Source organism: Cynocephalus volans, chromosome 11 (genome assembly GCF_027409185.1).
Source record: "Cynocephalus volans isolate mCynVol1 chromosome 11, mCynVol1.pri, whole genome shotgun sequence".
NCBI classification, from domain to species: Eukaryota; Metazoa; Chordata; class Mammalia; order Dermoptera; family Cynocephalidae; genus Cynocephalus; species Cynocephalus volans.
The window spans coordinates 81,544,719-81,551,914 of record NC_084470.1 but is presented as its reverse complement, the minus strand read 5'-3'; positions in this window follow the sequence as shown (position 1 = coordinate 81,551,914).

Genomic DNA, 7,196 nt, shown 5'->3' with positions numbered 1-7,196 from the left:
ACTCGAAGTCACTCATTTTGAGAAGGGTGACTCTAGATCATCTGTACTCTGATCTCTGTTTATTGATACCAGTCCCAAAGCAGTTTATATATTGCTGGTTAGAGCCCTCCATAGATGAAACACTGAACACAACTCTAGTCCTTTGAATCTCTAGATGTCAAGAGAAAGTGCTATCATACTGCAAGTTTTTGCTTGTCAAATTAATTGGCAATGGGATGACACATAGAAGTGGTTTATAATCCTCCGTTCCCAGAGAGCAACGTTAGAGTGTGACCAGCCTCATTTGAAAACAAAATGCCAGACCTTCATCACCAGCCTAAAATAATAGTACTTAGGACCTGTGTGAAGTCTTCAGGGGTTTCTACATATAAAAATTAGTTAATTAGCAATTATTACCATATGCTAGGTAAACACAGATTATTATTACCATAATTTTACAGACTGAGTAAGTGAGAGTGAAGGAGAAGTTGCCAGGAGAAAAATTAAAATTAATGAGTTCCTAGATCACAGGCTTGAGCTGCAAGGACTTTAAAGAGCTTGTTTATTTTAAAAAACACGTTGTAAAGTGATACTTAAATATTAGAAAAGCAGATTTTCCATATTAAAAATTTCCTATTTATGAATGAAATCAGTGCTGGGATTCATTTTTATGTATATTGCTTTTTATGATTTAATACCTTCTCATGCATCTGTGATGACAGAGCTGTCTTATTTTTGACAGGGGAATCTATGTAATCATAGGTCTCACTCTTTAAAGTCCATATTTTACAGGTAATGCTATTTCTTCCTTTAGAATTGGTGGTGACTTCTGTAGTAAGACTGTAGCAGGCACACATTGTTTTGCTTTTCCAGAATTTCTTTGAGGAATCACTCCCTCCCCTACCTTCCTTCCCTGTGTTCTGGGTGAGACTGTCCCCAATTCCTGGTTCAGAAATGAGCACATGGCCTAAAGCAGGCCAGGGATCATGCCTTCAATATTTACTGGAACTATTAGGAAAATGGCGCTCTTTGTGCTGGGGTTGATAAACTAGCGAGATGCAAACATGGATCACAGGGGCTGTCTGTGCAACCAGCCTGCCTGAGAAGGAAGCTAACCCAGAGAAAAGCAGATTTTCCAAATTAAAAATTGTGAGCAGATTCTCAATGTGTTCATGTGTGCACCCGGATTCAGCCTTGCCTGAAGCCGTTTTTAACCTTTTGGACTTTTCAGTGGTGTGGCCTATTCCTTTTTTTTTTTTTCAAATGCCTGACTCACTCTGAATTGACTTTCAGAAACTTGCAGGCAAAAAGAGTCCTAATGCACTTCGACTGAATAATCTTTAAAAATATAGCCTCCAGCATGAATAAGAATATAAACTCTAGTTTAATAGATATGATTTTGAAAAAATATAGCTTATGCATGTATACAGGCACATGCAGAGTGCTACCTGTGTATCTGATATCCATCATTTCCTTCTTTCTTATTAACAGAACCCGACTAATGTTTTTGTATTTGTATAAGCTTTATTGAGATATAATTCACATGCTATAAAGTTCACCCTTTTAAAGAATAGAATTCAGTGGTTTTTAGAATATTCACAGAGTATTCACCATCAGCACAGATATTTTTAGAACATTTTCGTCACCTCAAAGAGAAACCCCTACCCATCAGCAGTCAACTCCATTTCTCCCTCCCCTCAGATTCTGGTAAGCACTAATCTAATTTCTGTCTATATATTCCATACCAATGGAATCATACAGTATGGGCCTTTTGTTTGGCTTCCTTCACTTAAAATAATGCTTTCAATGTAAATCCATGTTGCAGTATGAATCAGTGCTTCATACATTTTTATAATGAATGGCATTCTATTGCATGAATATACCACAAATTGTTTACAATCAATTGACGGACATTTGGATTAGTTCAACTTTTGGCTATTATGAGTAATGCTGCTACAAACATCCACTTATAAGTTTTCAGATGAACATATGTCTTCGGTTCTTTTGGTTATATACCCACGAGTGGAATTGCTGGGTCATATGGTCACTCAATATTTAAAATTCTGAGGAACTGCCAAACTATTTTCCAAAGGGGCTGTCCCACTTTACAATACCAACAGCAATATATGAGGGTTCCAATTTCTCCACATCCATGTCAACGCTTGTTATTATCTGTCTTTTTGATGTTAGTCATCCTAGTGTGCAGTGAAGTGATATTCCAAGGTAGTATTAGTATTCCAGGAAACAATGTGTCCTCATAAGAGACTACACTTCACAAACTGTTACTATTGACATATTAGAGAAAGTAGCTGGGTAGAACTTACAGGAAAGCTCCTTAAAGAAGGCTAAGTTAAGGGCAGTAATTTTTGGCCTGCCCCTTCTTCTTCCATTTTTCCACTTGCACTGGTCGGCTCTGCAGCAGTCGTCTTGGTTCAAGAAGTGAGCATACAGTCCAGGCCCTACAGATGGTAGAGCAGGAGGATAAAAGAATCAGAGTCCTTGATGACTTGGAAGCCACTACACCAGCCTCAGCCTGCTAACTATGAATCATATTTTTTTACTTGAGAGAGAAATAAATGTCTACCTTGTTTATTCCATCGTTATTTGGATGTTCTTTTATATTCAGCTGAACTTAATCATTTTTTGCTCCTGCATGCGTGTATTTGTGTATGTATGTATATGCATAATGTATGTTTATAAATACATAGATATGTATTTACACATTAATATGTGTGTATACACACATACACATACACATTCTTTCTGCACAAATCCTGCCACTTCACAACCATGTAGTGATCTAGTTATTCATATGGGAGTTGGTTGTTCATAACTCAGAATAGATTTTGTTATAGAAACAATGTTCTAAATAGGGGCCTATTTAACCCATACTGGGATACATATGAGGAGGGTATTTCAAAATGTTCATGGAAAAATTGAATTAACAGATATTATGAATCCTTCCATGAACTTTTTTGAAGATCCCTCGTATACTTCATACCCAAGCTTAGGATCTTAGCAGCAGGAACTTCCATGGAGCAGGAAAAGGGAAAGTTATCTGTTCAAGTTTAGTAAGTTTCTACTAGGTATTTAACATGTGGACATGATTGCCCTACTCTATGAGAGACTGTAGAACATAGCATAGAAACTAGACATTGATCAAGCTATGCCCCTCTGCTGCCCAGAACCCTTCACTGCCATCTTGCACGTGAAATCAATTCAAACTCCTGACTACGTATGCCCTGTAAGCCCCTGTGGTGTGGCCCTTGCTACTTCTCTAGCCTTACTTGATTCTACTTTTCCCTTGCTCACTCTGTTCCATCTTCATTCCCTTTGAACCTGAGCACTTTCTGTTGTTCTGCCTGGAATGGTCTTCTCCCAGCTATTGTTGACTCTTTCCCATCCTTCAAACAACAACACATTTTGCCTCTTCAGACTGCCCTATTTGAGATGGTCGCCTTTAATTTCTCTCCAGCACATCAGCTTGTTCTGTGGTCTTTAGAGAAATGCTTCTCAAACTTTAAGTGCACACAGATCACTTGGGGATCTTGTTAACAGGCAGATTTTGGTTCAGTAGGTCCAGGGTAGGACCTGAGATTCTGCGCTTCCACCAAGCTCCCAGATTCTGCCCATGCTGCTTGTCCCTAGACCACACTTTGTGTAGCACTGCTTTAGAGAACTTATCATATTCCAGAATTATCTTGCTTATTGTTTATTGATATTTGTTCATTCAGGAGGGAGGGCTTTGTAGGGCAGGGACACTGCCCATCTTGTTTACCTCTGTAGCTCCAGTGCTAGAAAAGTCCCTTCCTAGCACACACTAGCTTCTAAATAAATAAAGATGGTCCCTGACTTAAGAAGACTTGGCTTATGATTTTTCAACTCTATGATGGTTTTATCAGACATAACCCTATCGTAAATCGAGGAGCTCCTCATGACTTCCAATGGGGTCACGGTTTCTACTGAATCCACATCTCTTTCACACCATCATCAAGTCAAAAACCTGTAAGTCGGACAGTCATAAGTTAGGGACCATTTGCTGTGTTGCCAGCATTAAATGCATTTTCAACCTATAATATTTTCAATGGTTTCCCCATCATAAATCAAGGAGCATCTGTAATTACTAGTGGTTAAATTAGGACATTTTAACTGTGATCAATGTCACACGAGGGTATGTGCAGGGGGCTGTAGAAGCTAATCCCATCTGGAGGCTCAGGGGAGGAGGCCTCACCAACTTGCAGAACCAGATTTTTGCACAAATTTGTAAGAAGCATTTTCCCAACTCTTCCTGCCCATCCTGACTAACCCAAGTCTTTCAAAGTCTGCAGGATCAAAAATTGCTTTTTCTTCTCCCTATCCTCCAATCCAAGGCCAAATGAATCTCCCAGGCTCCCAGAATGGCTGACATTGTTAATATGTTAAGAGGCAAGCAATTCAATTGAAATGTTTCACGCTTGCTTGTAGATGACTGCTATACTTTATTACTCTCTGGTGACACTTCCATTTGGTAAAAGAAGATGCCTACTAATCTAATTGTTTGGAGCTATTCCAGCTAGTGGAATACAAATATTTAAGCCTGGTGAAGCAACCAGAGAAACCAACAAAACCTTAGCTTTTTTGCTTTCTTTGGTATTGAATCCACAAATCATCTAGACCCTAGAGGCAGCTAAGGATTGATACAGTGAAAAAAGAGATGAGCAGAGATGGAAGTGTGAGGTGATTATCTCCATCACTTGTAAGGTAGTACCTCCTGAGTCAGGGCTTATGAAGGAGGAAGAATAATGCTCACGGTGGTTGAGTGAACGTTCTGGAATTTTCCTGTCTACATCCCTGACTGCTACTTAGATAATGTAAGTAACTTCTGTAAACCTCAGTTTCTTCATCTGTAAAATGGCGCTAACATCACATCTACCTCTTGATGTACTGTGAGGATTAATGAGATGATGAAAGTCCAGTGCTGAGCACAGTGCTTGGGCACCTAGTACGAGCTTAAAAAATGGTAGATATTCTTATTTTCTGATTAAGCATGCCGATAGAAAGGACAATAAAAACAGAGTTTAAAATCAGAGTGAGGTGATGGTGAATATAGACATGCCATTTCTATTAGGCTATTACATTTTGTTTAGAAAGTACAGAATCAGACTGTAAAAGGAAGGGGTGAGATGTCAGAGGTGGTGGAAGCCGTAAAAATCATTTGCAAAGTGATCAGTCCAGCTGGCCACAAGGAATTCGCCCGTATATAAACACTCAGATGCTTCTGAAATGGTTGATTAAGTATCTAATCCGTGTTGGAAAAATCAGCTACTTTTCTTAGGAGGCCTGCCATACCAAACATTCATCTTCCTACAGTTTTTATTCATGTCTATTAGTGTGGTGCCTCAACTTTTCAATTTAACATCCCTCTAACTGTGCTGCCTTCACCAGGTGGTACCAAGGCTGGCAGGGTATGTGGGCAGTTAGCATTGCCTGACTTTAGCAATGAGTAAAAGGCAGCCCTAATCTTGGTTTTCATCTGGGGCAATTTTCCCCCAGGGGACATTGGCTATATCTTGTTATCACAATGTAGGGTGGGGGTGGGGGTGGACGATTGCTACTACAGGTAGTGGGTAGTGACCAGTGATGCAGCTAAACATCCTGCCATGCATCGGACAGCCCCCCACAACAAAGAATTATTTGACTGAAAATGTTAGTAGTGCTGACGTTGAGAAACTCTGTCGCGAACTCTTCTTTTTCTTAATATTTTTGGCTATCAGTTCCCTTGTCTGTTAAATTCAGTGACTGAATATAATACACATGGTCCAACCAGCTCTGACATTCTAGAAGGTTTTTTTTTTCTTTTTGCTGACCTCCAAAAATTTTGATGCTAAAATTCACCAATGAGGAGTGGCTCAGACAGACTTTCCTTCTGCCTGAAGACGCCGATCCATAGTAGGCTGTAGCTTATCTGTGTGTGACCTCAGCTGCAGCATTTCAGCAACAACCTTTCAGTCTGTCATCTGAGGGACCACATGAGGGGGGGTGGGATAGCTCTGAAGAAAACTGTATACCCCAAGTAAGCACTAATTTCCCATTTGTGGTGTATGGCAGAGCTTTCCCTGTTTCTCAAAACCAGTTTGGTTTGAAGATTATCACCCTGTTGATACTAGCCCATCCTGTGAAACTGACAAGCCCACACACCTTTGTTGAAAGAATTGGTTTCTTACCCATTATCTGAGAACCTCTGGGTAGCTTAATAAATATACTAATGGAAGATTCTCTGGCACAGGCTTATCTGAACAAAAGCCAATAATATTCCAGCCCATGTGGAATTATCAAAGAAATGCATGAATTGATTTAAGCAATTAAAAGAAAGTCACTACCACAAATAGATGACAAATGCCACCAACACTGATTAAAGAACGCTGTCCAGTGACCTCAACCATGCACTGAAAAATCTAGTGAGTGACAACTTTTTAAAGGTCAGTTCAAAACAAGTAATCCTAATGGACATCAAGGCAATTCTTTCACTCCAATGAAGCAGGTAAATAGTGAAGGTCACAGGGCTTTAGCAGCCACATAAAGAAAAGAAGTAAATGCAATTAGACAAAATGGATGCAATAATCCCACTCTCCAGGCCCCGGAGTCACACTAAATACAGAGTTCCAACTTCGCTGCTTCACTGTTCAGAAACTGGCAGCAGATTCCAAATGACAATTCCATAGCTTGGCTTCATTCTCACCAATGCTGACTGCATTCTTCTTAGGAATGTCTACAGCCTTGAGAGGTTAAAAAAAAATTTTTTTTAATTACCAAATCCACAGATGATGCTACGAACATTCCACCTAGGTTAGAATCCCAAAAGTATTCCCCTAATACTCAGGAGTGTTGTTGAAGACTACCCAGTTAGGCTGGCTATACTGCTTAAAAAGCCACCCCAGTGCAGACGAAAAAAGTCCAGATCCACAGATAGCCAGGGTTTTCCAATCAAGTGAAAACCCACAGACCAGCATGGATCAGCAGCATCAGCATCACTTGGAAGCTCTTTCAGGTGGAGATTCTCAGGCTCTGCCCCAGACCCACCAGATCAGAATCTGTAACTGCAATAAAATTTGAGAAACACTGATCTACAGGACCCTACACGACAATTTTTTGCCTTTTCCCAGCCTTCGTTTCCCCAATGGGAAAATGGAAAAAATAACAAAGTATACCCACAGGAAAACAAAACAAAACTGAAAGAC